At 42.0% G+C, this 14,797-nt stretch overlaps 2 long non-coding RNA genes across 2 annotated transcripts in view; both read right to left on the reverse strand.

The window, feature by feature from the left end:
• LOC115936660 (uncharacterized) overlaps window positions 1-14,797 on the reverse strand; it is a 105,887-nt gene that overhangs the window by 19,339 nt on the left and 71,751 nt on the right. The window lies entirely within an intron of this gene.
• Window positions 986-9,422, reverse strand: LOC145716053 (uncharacterized). The gene is made up of 3 exons (XR_014138384.1): window positions 8,966-9,422; window positions 2,342-2,418; window positions 986-1,808 (listed from the first exon to the last, which is right to left on the reverse strand). It is a non-coding gene; the product is annotated as an uncharacterized LOC145716053 (long non-coding RNA).

Raw genomic sequence — 14,797 nt, forward strand, 5'->3', positions numbered from 1 at the left:
CATCCTTTGAGCTTTAGGGATGCACTTAGAATTCTGTGAGAAACCGAAAGACAGCAGCAGTGTCCTCCAGATGTGACAAGTCTGTCACTTTCAGTGTTTATTCAAATCTGAAACTCAGCCCAACAAATAAAGACAGTTGCCTGGGAGGGAAAGGAGGAGAAAGGCAAAAGAATCCTCAAGTTCTATTCCGCTCAGAAAGTGGTGTTGCTGTGGTCAGATTCCCTAGGAGGGGGCCCAAGTTAGGAAGAAGGTGGGGCAAGGAGGGAGGCAGGAAGGGCAGGGAGGGAGAGAAGAGGGTGGGAGGAAGGAAAGGGAAGGAGGGAGAGAGGGAAGAACCAAAGAGGAGAGTGCGTCATAAGCAAAGATTAGGATTAATCCAATTCTATGGTCCTGAGATCCAAGGACCAAGGACAAATAATTCACAACTGACCTCATTGTGTTCATTTGTCCGGAGGCTGGTTGCATGTCGGAAACAGATTGTATTCATGGATGATCGTTAAAAGGACACTTTATTATTATTTTTTTTAATATTTTATTTGTCAGAGAAAGAGCACAAGCACGGGGAGCAGCAGGCAGAGGGAGAAGCAGGCTCCCCGCTGAGCAAGGAGCCCGACGCAGGACTCGATCCCAGGACCCTGAGATCACAACCCGAGCCGAAGCAGACACTTAACCGACTGAGCCACCCAGGTTTCCCAAAAGGACACTTTAAGGCACAGAGTTTTACTCTTAAAAAGAGACTCTGGGGGGGGCCTGGGTGGCTCAGTTGGTTAAGTGACTGCCTTCGGCTCAGGTCATGATCCTGGAGTCCCTGGATCGAGTCCCGCATCGGGCTCCCTGCTTTGCAGGGAGTCTGCTTCTCTCTCTGACCCTCCTCCCTCTCATGCTCTCTGTCTCTCATTCTCTCTCTCTCTCAAATAAATAAGTAAATAAATCTTAAAAAAAAAAAAAAAAGAGACTCTGGGAAAAAAAATCCAATATTGTAGAATTTGCTTGGTCGCCCTACTCCTATATATGACAAACTGGAAATAATTTTCATCTCAATTTTTCAATTCATTTTTGATTTGTAATAGCCAACATTTGAGTACTAATCTCTTTTCAGGCACTGTGCTAAATATTTTATATAACTTTATGGGCAAACACTTACCTCCTGATATTTCCTTCCACTAGAGTACAGTAGTAAATACCTGAAACTGTGGTCAGTCCCAAACCCTCTACGTAACTGTGTTTTTTCCTATACATCCATACCCATGATAAACTTTAATTTATTTACTAGGCACAATAAGAGGATAACAACAATAACTAAGAGTAAAATAGAACAATTATAACAATATACTGTAATAAAAGTTAAGTGAATGTGTTCTCTCTCTCTCAAAATTATCTTACTGTCCTGTACTCACCCTTCTTCTTGTGATGATGTCAGAGGATAAAGTGCCTGCATGATGAGATGAATGACGTAGGCACAGTGACGTAGCGTTAGGCTACTACTGACCTGACAAGATGTCAGAAGGAGGATCATCTGCTTCCGGATTGCAGTTGGTCTCAGGTAACTGAAACCTCGGAGAGAGAAACCATGGATAAGGAGGGACTGCTGTAATCTTCCCAGCCTGTATCCACCTACTACTTCCCAGGAGAGGAGAAACAACTTTGATGAGTTTGGGATGAGGGCACATGATAAAGATCAAATGTAATTGCTGTTCCTTTCCCCTTGCCCATTCTCGGTCAGATATTCCAGCTTGCAAAAAGCCCCTGTTCTGGTCTGCTCTGGACAAGGCCAGCAGCAGAGTGGTAAAGGTCCTGCCCCTGCAAGGCTGAGAAAAGAAAATGATAAGTCAAGTGCAGGCCTGGATTGGATATTATTTTCCTAGGAGACTGTCTCCTGGGAATAGTAGGCCGCCTAGAAAGGTGAGAATTTCTTTGCTTTTGGCAAACACAATATGTACTGATTTCACATGTCTCTCTATGAAAGACCCCACAAAGCAAAACCTAGAGGTGTATATAAGAAAGATGCATGTCTGGGCCAGAAAACAAAAAGAGGGACAAGAAAAATGTTTGTGTAACAAAGTGAAAGAAAGAAGCCTGCTCAAATCTAGCAAACAGTACTAGCCTTCCCATAGGTAGAAAAAGAAGGGGAGCAAGCTAAAAAACAGGTCGAAATGTTACCAACTCAGATGAGTCTTGCTGAAAAATAGCAGTGGAACAGAGGAAGGAAATATAACACCAGAGGCCTAATCTCTGGTTGCAGAAAAAGATGTAGCTCAAAGAAACGCTACTCAAGGCTTGTGACATTCAAAGTGAAAGACAAGGTCTTAAGTAGGATGTAACACAGGTAATAGAAACTCACCAGGCCCATAGGGCCATAAGGTCCAGAAGCAGCATTAATCCAGGTCTCTGCTGAGAGTGATTATCCTGTCGAAACAACTGTAGAAAGCAGAAGGAAGTCATCCATAGGAGGCAGGTGTCTTAGCTGTGGCAAGAGGTAACAGCAAAAATCCCTGAGGCTCAGGATTGAAATGCTGTTCGTAAGACATCATGGAGGCTATGTAACTAGACGGAGCCCCACTCTTCAGCATGGGAATGTTGGAAACATGAGACGCGGGAAAAGGGAAATCAAGAGGTTTTGAGTCTGTTAAAAGAATGGCACTTCAAGTAAAACCTACTGACTAGGGGTGCCTGGGTGGCTCAGTCGTTAAGCGTCTGCCTTCGGCTCAGGTCATGATCCCAGGGTCCTGGGATCGAGCCCCGCATCGGGCTCCCTGCTCCGCGGGAAGCCTGCTTCTCGCTCTCCCACTCCCCCTGCTTGTGTTCCTCTCTCACTGTCTCTTTCTGTCAAATGAATAAATAAAATATTAAAAAAACAACAACAACAACCTATTGACTAGGGCTGCCATCCTGTGAAGATTTTTCAACTGTTTTAGAAGCTGGAAGTGTCACAAATGCCACTCCCTGAGAAAGGGGATGGTATGCAGATGTATCTCTTCCTCCAAGATTGGAAGTGAGAGATTAATTTTTTGATGGGTGATTTCTCACAGTTGAGTTTAAGCCCACAGTTTCTCCACTCCAGAAAACTGGAAGTGACTGCCATCATACTAGGTAGGGAAACCCAACCATTTGTCATCCCTCTCACTTCTATCACCTTGGTCCAAACCATAACTTCATCCCTAGATTCCTGCAACAGCTTCCTGAATGATCCTCCTGCTTCTGCACCTGGACCTGTAGAGTCTCTTCTCAACATGGCATCCAGGATCATCTTGTTAGTTCAAGTCAACACTCTACTCTAAACCCTCCAGTGGCTTCTCAGCTCATCAGAGTGAACACTAACAAGGCTCCACGCAATTTGTCCCTCTCTGTCCCTCTGATCTCTTCCCTAGGCACTGTCCACCTTACTCACTGTACTCCAGCCACATTGACCTCCTTGCTGTTTGTTAAGCACTCTGGGAACATTCCTACCTATCATCTTTGCATTTGTTATCTCCTCTACCCTACAATGATTGCTCCCTAGATATCCTCCTGGCTTGCTCTTCAACATCCTCCAGGTTCTTATTTAAAATTACCTTCCCTGTCTATTCTAGCTAAAATTCGAATCCCCTCCCAACATGTCAAGGCCTCCTCTTTTACTTATCTTTTCTCCTTATCATGTCACTAATATGTTACATATTTAATTATTTGTCCCATGTAAAGAATGCCTTCTCCAATGGAATACAATTTTGTTCCATGAGGGCAAGTACTTTCATCTTTTTCATTCACTGCTAGAATACCTCCTGGAACACAGTAGCTATTCTATAACTACTTGTGATATGAATAAATGAATCTTGGTGAAATGAAAACCCAGATTATTTCCATCTACCCACCTTTGATATAATCTTTGGCCTCACCCATCTGGGAACATAATTTCCCTGTAATAGCTGCATTATGATGTAGGGATTGGTTTGCTTTCTAAGTTGTATGGTTTTTGACTAGAACTCTTATAATCTTGTATGTTCTAGGAATTCTTTGGACTTTTTATAAAGTGGGGACCATGAAGGCAAATTCTAATCCTGAGTTTTCAAAGGCACCACATCCATTCCAGAAGTGCTGCTCAGGGAACCCAATCCTACAACTTGACTAAGACTGAGAGGGTAAGAATTTGGGGAAGATGAGTTTTGGACTTTTTTTTTTTTTTAGGATGGATCCAAGCCTGCATGAAATCAAGAGTCAGACACTTAGCCAACTGAGCCATCCAGGCACCCCAGAAAAAAAGATTTTATTTTTAAATAATCTCTATACCCAACACGGGGCTTGAATTTACAGCCCTGAGATCAAGAGTCACATGCTCTACCAACTGAGCCAGCTAGGTGCCCCAGGACTTTAATCCTTTGGGACTTGAACTTACTTGGACTTAACTTGCAAGAACATCCAATTTTTTAAAATTTTACTATAATTTCTCCCTGGAATCTGGTCATGGGAAGGGGTCTATATTCAGATGTGAAGCATCTTATTGTTAATATACTATGAGGAGTATCTTTATGTTGTCAAATTGTGGAACCTCTGATGAGCTACATACATGTTGCAACCCTGAAAATACACTGCTCAGATCTCCTGCTGCAGGGAGCATGCCATCATCATGTTCCTGCAGAGGCCATCCTTTCTGCTAACTGCTCCCAGCCAATGACTGAGGATGGCTGGGGTACTAAAGCAGGCGCTTTTCAATGAGGTGTAGAACTCTTCCGACAAGCAACTTTGGCTCAAGGATTCCCCATCAGTCAGGTTTAACCTTTCTAGGAACTGCACTGCAGTCTAAGATTCCTCCTCTCCAGGAGTGGGAAAAATCCTTTCCTTCTCTTCTTACACAGGTGTCAGACCAGTGCTATGGGTTGAATGCTCTCCTCACCTTCTATCCCCTCTCCCTGTAGATCTTTTACATGTTTGGTCTTTTCTTGGAATCTGCTTCTCGGTGGACCTGAATAACACATATGTGCAGTTGACCCTTGAACAACATAGGTATGAACTGTGCAGGTCTGCTTAAATGCAATTTTTTTTTAATAAATACAGTACTACTGTAAATGTATTTTCTTTGCCTTATGATTTTCTTAACATTTTCTTTTCTCTAGCTTACTTTATTGTAAGAACACTGTAAAAAACACATATACAAAATACATGTTAACTGACTGTTTATGTTATTGGTAAGGGTTCCAGCCAACAGTAAGCTCTTAGTGGTTGAGTTTCTGGGGAGTCAAAAGTCATACATGGATTTTTGATTGTGTTGGAGGTCAGCACCCTGAACCTCTGCATTGTCCAAGGGTCAACTGTAATTGGACAACTTGGCTAGACATAATTTGGCCTAGGAAATAAAATAGGAAATTGATTCAGCCTTGGGCACAGTGTTGCCTCTAGGTTAATTTATTTAATGTGTTCATTTGGCCTATTTCAGAGCATTCTGAAGGCAGAAGCAACACTATTTAGCTGGAGTATATCAGGAGGACCCATACAGGAGCATAATTAGTGTTGGAGGAATAGCTTTATGAAAGTGAGAATAGAATGATCCTGATAGTCTGTTGATCTGTTTCCCACAAGGGGATAGCCACGGCCTGCTCAAGTACAAGCAAAATGGTCTCTTAATCCCAATGGATTAAGAGAACAAAAATCGAGGAAATGTCCCCCCACCCCAATGATTATAGAAGGAGCTTCGCTAATATAACACTCCTGTCAACTCTCTGACAACCCCTCTCAATCCTCTCACAGGGAAAGAGGAATGACTTCTCATCTTGATGAGTTAAGAAGAAGAATTTTAAAATGCTTATCTCAGCTCCTTCGTACCTCATTTTAACCCAGGATCCACAGAGAGCATGCATTCTATTCTGCTTCTCCACACCATACGTTTTACAGAGGCAGGCTCCTGCATGGGGAGACCAGCAGATTCAATGCTACTCAATGTATGACTGTGATTCCATATCAGGATGCCTAGTGTTGCATATCTCCAAGCCACACCTTCAATTCTCTTTAGCCGTTTAGCAGGTGATATTTTTTTAATGCATTTTTTTAAAAGATTTTATTTATTTATTTGACAGAGAGAGAGACAGCGAGAGAGGGAACACAGCAGGAGTGGGAGAGGGAGAAGCAGGCTTCCCACTGAGCGGAGAGCCCAATGAGGGGCTCGATCCCAGGACCCCGGGATCATGACCTTAGCCGAAGGCAGATGCTTAACGACTAAGCCACCCAGGCGCCCCTAGCAGGTGATATTTTGATCACCATCTATCTTCTTCTTTTCTGTATCACAACTGGTTCTAGACTCTCATGTGGAGATAGTACTATTAATCCCTTTTTACGTAAGAGGAAACAGAGATATGGTGAGCCAAGCAACTTTCCGAAGATCATACAGCAAACAAGCGGCAGAATTAGAATTCAAGAAATTGAGTTCTTAGCTTCCATGCTTTTTAATTTAGTCATTTCTTATTATAGTGCTATTTTCATAAGGAAAGCTTTTGACACACACAAATTAGAAACATCCACTACTGAATACGTTAGTAGTGTTCATAAGTTTTGGTTCCGTTGTCTTGCACTTATTTATCTTGGATTATTTTTAAACTTTTAAACTGTCACATTTGAAATCTCTCACCGAATGTCTTTTGTTTTAATTTTTTTAGAAAAATTTTTTTGGGGTGCCTGGGTGGCTCAGTCGTTAAGTGTCTGCCTTTGGCTCGAGTCGTGATCCCAGGGTCCTGGGATCGAGCCCCGCATCAGGCTCCCTGCTCAGCGGGAAGCCTGCTTCTCCCTCTCCCACTCCTCCTCCTTGTGTTCCCTCTCTGGCTGTGTCTCTCTCTGTCAAATAAATAAATAAAATCTTTAAAAAAAGAAATTGTTTTTTAAATTTATTCAAGTGCTCTCTATACGCCATGTGGGGCTTGAACTCATGGCCCCGAGATCAAGAATCCCATGCTCTTCCAACTGAGCCAGCTAGGGCGCCCCTCACTGAATGTCTTGACAAATACTTTATTTTTTTTTTTAAAGCTTTATTTTTTTTTTTAAGATTTTATTTATTTATTCATAAGAGACAGAGAGAGAGAGAGGCAGAGGGAGAAGCAGGCTCCCCGCTGAGCAGGGAGCCCGATGCGGGACTCAATCCCAGGACCCTGTGATCATGACCTGAGCTGAAGGCAGACGCTTAACCATCTGAGCCACCCAGGCACCCTTGACAAATACGTTAAAGGATTTGAAGGAAAACAACTTCTAACTATCTTATTCTCTCATGTGACCTCTAGCACATGACAAGCAGTAGTCCAAAATTGTGTTTGCTCCAATATTTTCATCTTTGTGTTGGGAACCTGGGAAGGCTTGAATCTAGATATTTCAAATGGTTTGAACATAATAGTCAAGGAAGCAGAATTAACATGATTAAATACATATCTTAAAAATCAGGTAAAACTTACCAAATTTACAAATCTACTCCATACCTATTAGGGAGGGAATTCATTCCTTCAGCAAACATTTACTGAGTATCATGTTTCTAGATACTAGTGACCCTCAGATGAATGAGACCCTGACACTGTCTTTTGACATCTTATAATCTACCTTTCCTTTTTTTTTTTTTAAGATTTTATTTGTTTATTTGAGAGAGAGAGCACACAGGCGCACAAACTAGGGGTAGGGGCAGAGGCAGAGGGAGAAGCAGACTCCCCACTGAGCAGGGAGCCTGACGCTGGACTCGATCCCAGGACCCTGGGATCATGACCTAAGCCAAAAGCAGATGTTTAACTGACTGAGCCACCCAAGCACCCCAACCCACCTTTTCTATGCGTAAGTTGGGACTCTCAAACATTTGCTAATTAATAAAGTTTTCATGATGGTATCATTAACCATTGGCCCTATTTTGTCTGGATTGTATTATTATCTGTAAAGCATTGTTGGCTTATGCAATGATTTGAATATTTTGTTTAAACCTATTTTATAAAAATGAGTAGAAAGCAGAAAAATAAAATGCTAATACGTATGACTATTTGAATAAGAAAAGATGGAAATTATTAGGCATGCTAAAAGCAGCAAATATGTGGCCTCAATTAAATTTTTATTGGACTTAGGCTGGTCGACTATTTAATTATAAATTCAAGAAACGAATTTGTTCAAAATGCAGAGACGTCGCAACAGAAAAATAAGATCCATAAAATTGTGAGTTGGAAATCAGCATCAAGAAATGTCCCAGGAATCCAAAGGCAAAGAGATGCTTTAGTTCCATAGCTCTGTTAAGAGGGATACATACAGCTTGTCACTTGATTCCTCTGTAAGGGGAAAAAGGAGACTGATGCTTAACTTTCTCTTGAGAAAGTCAGCATACGATCTCATGTTTGATTTCCTACAAAATCCCTTGAGAAAGCACCCTTAGCAAGCCCTTTCCAACATTAAAATACATTTCTTCTGACTACTGAATGTCCTTTGCAATAAGCAGAGAGAGCTAGAATCTGAAGACGTTACTTTAAGAAATCCGTTTTTGTGTATATTTGGTATTTAATCTATGCATGGAATACTCAGTATGGTACTAGAACCTTTTCAGTTGCATATGACAGAAAAAGACAACTTGAAACACTATGGCAGGCACTTTGAGTCAGTGGACTCTTAGGGTGCAGTCAAGAACAACTTTCCCTTTTGTCCACACTGCCCATCCTGAGGTGCTAGTCCTTCCTTTGGGAGAAATTCAGACTAGGACACTCCTAGATAATCTTCTGACTACATCTAGTCATATGAATAGTCCTATTTTGTTAATCAAAATATTCAGTCATTTAAATGTAAAAGTAGAAATGCCAAATTCCATTTAAAGTTAAGTTTCTCCCCTTGACAAGGTGCTCGCAGTGAGAGAGGGGGCTTCTTTAGCCCCATCTCTGTTTCCCTACCTGGTGCTTCTACTCCTCTGTCCCCACTTGCCCTTGGGCTGCCTCTAGATCCTCCAATATTAAAACAGGGGGGAGGAATAAGAACTAAAGACTAGGAAATGTCTTACCTGACTGGCACCAAGATACTTTGGCATCGGTTTTTTCTGGCTGTGGCAAATGTTTAAAGCTGTCTCTTTCTAGGTGATGTTCAAAGCTGACTCTTCTTCTTGTGGGTGGTCTCTGGGCACTTTGGAGGCTTCCACATTGAACTGCCTGTACTGTGGGTAAAATATTTACCTCCAGCCGGTCACTTATATTTCCTCCCACAGCAGTGGGAATCAGGTGAACTGGCCCTTTGTTGGGGTCACTTCATCTTTTTGAGTAGAACTCCTGAGTGAAATTTGAAATGGCTCCAGGTTGGCTCTCTTCTGCAGAGTCCACATCTAATCAATGAGAAACACTCACTATCTTTGTGCTTTCAGCGTAAATGCAACTAGCATTCAGTGCAAGCTGGTTTCTGTCTTTCTCTTTCTCTGTACTGTAGATCAATAACCACAGCTTCTTGTTTTGCCTATCCAAGTTTATTCATTTAAATTTCATCACCACTTCATCCACTGTACCACCAGCTGTCATTTTTAGCACCTGTCCAAATATGGCTACTCCAGGATTATGAGCATGATTTCCCATCTCTTCTTCCAAAAGAGGGTCAAATTGTAAGCCTTTTCAAGATTATAAATTTATTAAGATAATAATTATTATTTTTATATATTATTATTATTATTATATAAAAACAAGTTTCTATAACTATCATTCTTTCATGACTTTGAAGGTCTAAAGTGAGCTAGAAAGCCTGACACAGCGCCTTCTACCCAATGAATGAATACACTAAGTCAAGAAAGAGAATAAGAAACAAGGTCCGCTCTTAGCTCTTAAACAAATTTCCCAGGGAGGTGATGATGAATAGGACAACTTTCCTTGCTACTTTCAATAGCTTGATGATAGCCCAGCCATTTCACTGCCCCAGATGGCTTTGCCCAAGTGCCCAGTTCTGGGAAACCAGCTTCATCATAGTAATGGAGATTCCCTCTTCAACCAAAGTTTAGTTGTTCATGGGTTCCTCCATCCTGCTGGATCCTTTTCCTCTGGTGGGAGGGACCAAATGATATATGTGCCCAGGAAGCTGGTCCCCTTGAGCCTGAGATAGGACCCACATATTTATTTGTGCTATACTTGATGTGAAGCACGAAGCTATGCATATATATTGAGGAACCAGTGTTCTATACTGAGAATGAAAGGCTTCAAATTTTGGGTGGAAGTGAAAGGTGGGGAATGATGACAGGTCAAGGTGAGTGAGGATCAGTCTCATTATCTTTGTCTCTCTACAAGCCCTTCTCAGGATTTCCTCATGTATGAAATTACTTGGCACAAACTTTGAAAGGTCTCACTCAGTGTCATAGTCATGGGCACAGATGCTGGGAGTTAGACAACTTGGATTTTAATCCTCATTCTTCCACTAACGAAATGTGTGGCCTTGGACAAGCTACCTGAGCAAATTCAGGGGATGAGGGGCAGAAGTGCTCACTTTCACTCCTTCAAGCATCTAAAAATCTGTTGAAATCAGAGTCTGAAGCCCATTACTATCTTATTGTCCTGAAGGGAGCATGCAGACAAGACTATCTGGCCAGGGAGAACCCCCTGCTCTATTTTTACGGAGTTGCCATTTCCCCAGAGTTACTATCAAGAGATGAGTCTGCCAGAAAGGAGATTGACTAGGTAATCAAAAACTCCCAACAAACAGAAGTCCAGGACCAGGTGGCTTCACAGGCAAATTCTACCAAATATTTAAAGAACAGTTAATACCTCATGTTCTCAAACTATTCCAAAAAATAGGAGAGGAAGGACAACTTCCAATGAGGCCAACATTACCCTGATACCAAAATCAGATAAAGACATCACCAAAAAAGAGAACTACAGACAATATCTTTGAAGGACGTAGATGCAAAAATACTCAACAAAATACTAGCAAACACAATCCAGCAATGCAATAAAAAAATCACTCACTATGATCAACTGGTATTTATTCCCAGTACGCAAGATTGGTTCAATAGTCATAAATCAATCAGTGTGATACATTACATTAATAAGAGAAAGGATAAAAACCGTATGATCATTTCAGTAGAGGCAGAAAAAGAATTTGACTAAGCACAACATCCATTCATGATAAAAGCCCTCAACAAAGTAGGTTTACAGGGAACATACCTCAGCTTAATAAAAACCCACAGGGATCATCATACTCAATGGGAAAAAACTGAGACCTTTTCCCTAAAGGTCAGGAACAGGACAAGGATGGCCTCTCTCACCATTTTATTCAACATAGTACTGGGAGTCTTAGCCACAGCAATCAGACAACAAAAAGGAATGAAAGGCATCCAAACTGATTATTAAGAAGTAAAACTTTTGGGCGCCTGGGTGGCTCAGTCGTTGGGCGTCTGCCTTCGGCTCAGGTCATGATCCCAGGACCCTGGGATCGAGTCCCACATCGGGCTCCCTGCTCAGCGGGAAGCCTGCTTCTCCCTCTCCCACTCCCCCTGCTTGTGTTCCTGTTCTCGCTGTCTCTCTCTGTCATATAAATAAATAAAATCTTTAAAAAAAGAAGTAAAACTTTCACCATTTACAGATGACATGATAATCTAGAAAACCCTTAAGACTCCACCAAAAAACTACTAGAACTGATGAATGAATTCAGTAAAGTCACAGGATACAAAATCAATGTGCAGAAATCTGTTGCATTTCTATACATTAATAAGGAAGCAGCAGAAGGAGAAATTAAGAAAGCAATCCCATTTACAACTGCACCTGAGAATAAACCTAACCAGAGAGGTGAAAGATTAGTACTCTGAAAACTATAAAACACTGATGAAAGGAATTGAAGATGACACAAAGAAATGGAAAGACAATCCATGCTCATGGGTCGGAAGAACAAATGTTAGAATGTCTATACTACCCAAAGCAATCTATACATTTAATGCAATCCCTATCAAAATACCAACAGCATTTTTCACATAATTAGAACAAAAAATCCTAAAATTTATATGGAACCACAAAAGACCCTGAATAGCCAATGCAACCTTGAAAAAGAAAAGCAAAGCGGGAGATACCATGATTCCAGACTTCAAGTTACATTACAAGGCTGTAGTAATCAAAACAGTGTAACACTGGCACACTTAGACACATAGATAAATGGAACAGAATAGGAAACCCAGAAATAAACCCACAATTATATGGTCAATCAGTCTTCAACAAAGCAGGAAAGAATATCCAATGGAAAAAAGATAGTCTCTTCAACTAATGGTATTGGGAAAACTGGTCAGCTACATGCACAATAATAAAACTGGACCACTTTTTTACACCATATGCAAAAGTAAATTCAAGATGGATTAAAGACCTGGGGTGCCTGAGTGGCTCAGTTGTTAAGCGTCTGCCTTCAGCTCGGGTCATGAGCTCAGGGTCCTGGGAGAGAGCCCCACATTGGGCTCCCTGCTCCGCGGGAGGCCTGCTTCTCCCTCTCCCACTCCCCCTACTTGTGTTCCCTCTCTCGCTGTGTCTCTCTCTGTCAAATAAATAAATAAAATCTTTAAAAAAAAAAAAAAGATGGATTAAAGACCTAAACGTGACACAGAAAACCATAAAAATCCTAGAAGAGAGCACAGGCAATAATGTTTCTTTTTCTTTTTTTTTTTTTTTTAAAGATTTTATTTATTTATGAGAGAGAGCATGGGATGGGGGAGGGTCAGAGGGAGAAGCAGACTCCCTGCTGAGCAGGGAGCCCGATGTGGGACTCGATCCTGGGACTCCAGGATCATGACCTGAGCCGAAGGCAGTCGCTTAACCATCTGAGCCACCCAGGCGCCCCCAGGCAATAATGTTTCTGACATTGGCCACAGCAACATCTTTCTCGATATGTCTCCTGAGCAAGAGAAATAAAAGCAAAAATAAACTATTGGGACTTCATCAAAATTAAAAGCTTCTGTGCAGCAAAGGAAACAATCAACAAAAATAAAAGGCAACCCACTGAATGTGAGAAGATATTTGCAAATGATATGTCCGATAAAGGGTTAGTATCCAAAATACATAAAGAAATTATACCATTCAACACTCAAAAAGCAAATAATCCAATTAAAAATGGGCAGAAGATATGAACAGACATTTATCGAAAGAAGACATCCAGATGGCCAACAGACACATGGAAAGACTCTCAACATCATTCGTCATCAAGGACATACAAATCAAAACCACAATGAGCTATCCCCTCACCCCATCAGAATGCTTAAAATCAAAAACACAAGAACCAACAAGTGTTGGTGAGGATGTGAAGAAAAAGGAACATTCTTACACTGTTGGTAGGAATGTAAACTAGTGCAGCCACTGTGGAAAATAGTACGAAGATTCCTTGAAAAGTTAAAAATAGAACTACACTATAATCCATTAATTGCACTACTGGGTAGTTACTCAAAAAATACAAAAACACTTGGGCGCCTGGGTGGCTCAGTTGGTTAAGCGACTGCCTTCGGCTCAGGTCAGGATCCCAGGGTCCTGGGATCAAGTCCCACATCGGGCTCCCGGCTCAGCGGGGAGCCTGCTTCTCCCTCTGACCCTCTCCTCTCTCATGCTGTTTCTCTCTTGCTCGCTCTCTAATAAATAAATAAATAAAAATCTTTAAAAAAAGAAATACAAAAACACTAATTCAAAGGGATACATGCACCCTATGTTTATTGCAGCATTATTTATAGTAGCCAAACTATGGAAGCAGCCCCAGTGTCCATCGATAGATGAATGGATAAAGAAGATGTGGTATATATATACAATGGAATTTTTTTTTTTAAGATTTTATTTTTTTATTTGACAGAGAAAGGGAGAGAGAGAACACAAGTAGGGGGAGCGGCAGAGGGAGAGGGAGTAGCAGACTCCCCGCTGAGCAAGCAGGGAGCCCAATGCGGGGCTCGATCCCAGGACCCTGGGACCATGACCCGAGCCGAAAGCAAATGCTTAACCATCTGAGCCACCCAGGTGCCCCAAATTTTAAAAAAAGAAAAAAAGCAAGAGAGCTGAGTCTGACCTGGTCTATATCTCCTCCAGGCTCTATCTATCTATAGGATCTCAGACAAGGACACCGGCAACCAGCCCCCTGTTTCGAAGAGAAGGACAGCACACACTGCAGGTTTCAAGTAGGAATTTCGCAAGACCCAGGGACAGCCATGTAGCTGGGCACCCAGGAGATGAGAACTTAGTTTAGGAACGGGAAGAATCCCTAAAATCCTCATCTGCAGTACCTAGGGGATCTTTACTCCACGATTACACCATTGATCTGATAGCTACTCCCCTCCCGTTTGTTTCTAACACAAGGCCCGCTCTTAACCAATTTGGGCAGCACCCTTGAGCTGGCACGGATCCAGCCCCGTTGCAACAGCCTGTGCAAACGGCCTGTGTAACTGAGGCCCAGCCCCTGCTTCCTGAAACAGTCAACTGACAGTCACCTGAAATAGGGAGTCGTGGCTGAAATTCTGGAGCTGAATAATGCATGGCATGATACTACTCAATGGAAAGGACGAATTTATTTCCTTATATAAAAGTCAATCCCTCTAATATGCCCCACAAGATACCTGGCTCAAAAATAAACAAAAAAGCCCATAAGAAAGCTAAGGAGAGAATATTCCATGTTCCTGCTCTGCCCTCTCACCACGGTTAGCGCTGCCTAGCCCCAGGCATCACGCACAGACACAACACCCCCCTCTGTCTATGCGTCTCTTTCCTGGCGGGTAGTGACAGGTACTTTCCCAGAGGTCCCCCGGCGGTCCGGCCTTTCTGTGTTGCTGACCAGAAATGTATAAGGTGACCTTTTCATTTCTACACCATTCACTCGCAGGGAGATAAGGAAGCACGAAGCTGGGTGAGAGAGGGTG

Source organism: Leptonychotes weddellii, chromosome 11, assembly GCF_054177405.1.
Source record: "Leptonychotes weddellii isolate Sample4059 chromosome 11, ASM5417740v2, whole genome shotgun sequence".
Classification (NCBI taxonomy): domain Eukaryota; kingdom Metazoa; phylum Chordata; class Mammalia; order Carnivora; family Phocidae; genus Leptonychotes; species Leptonychotes weddellii.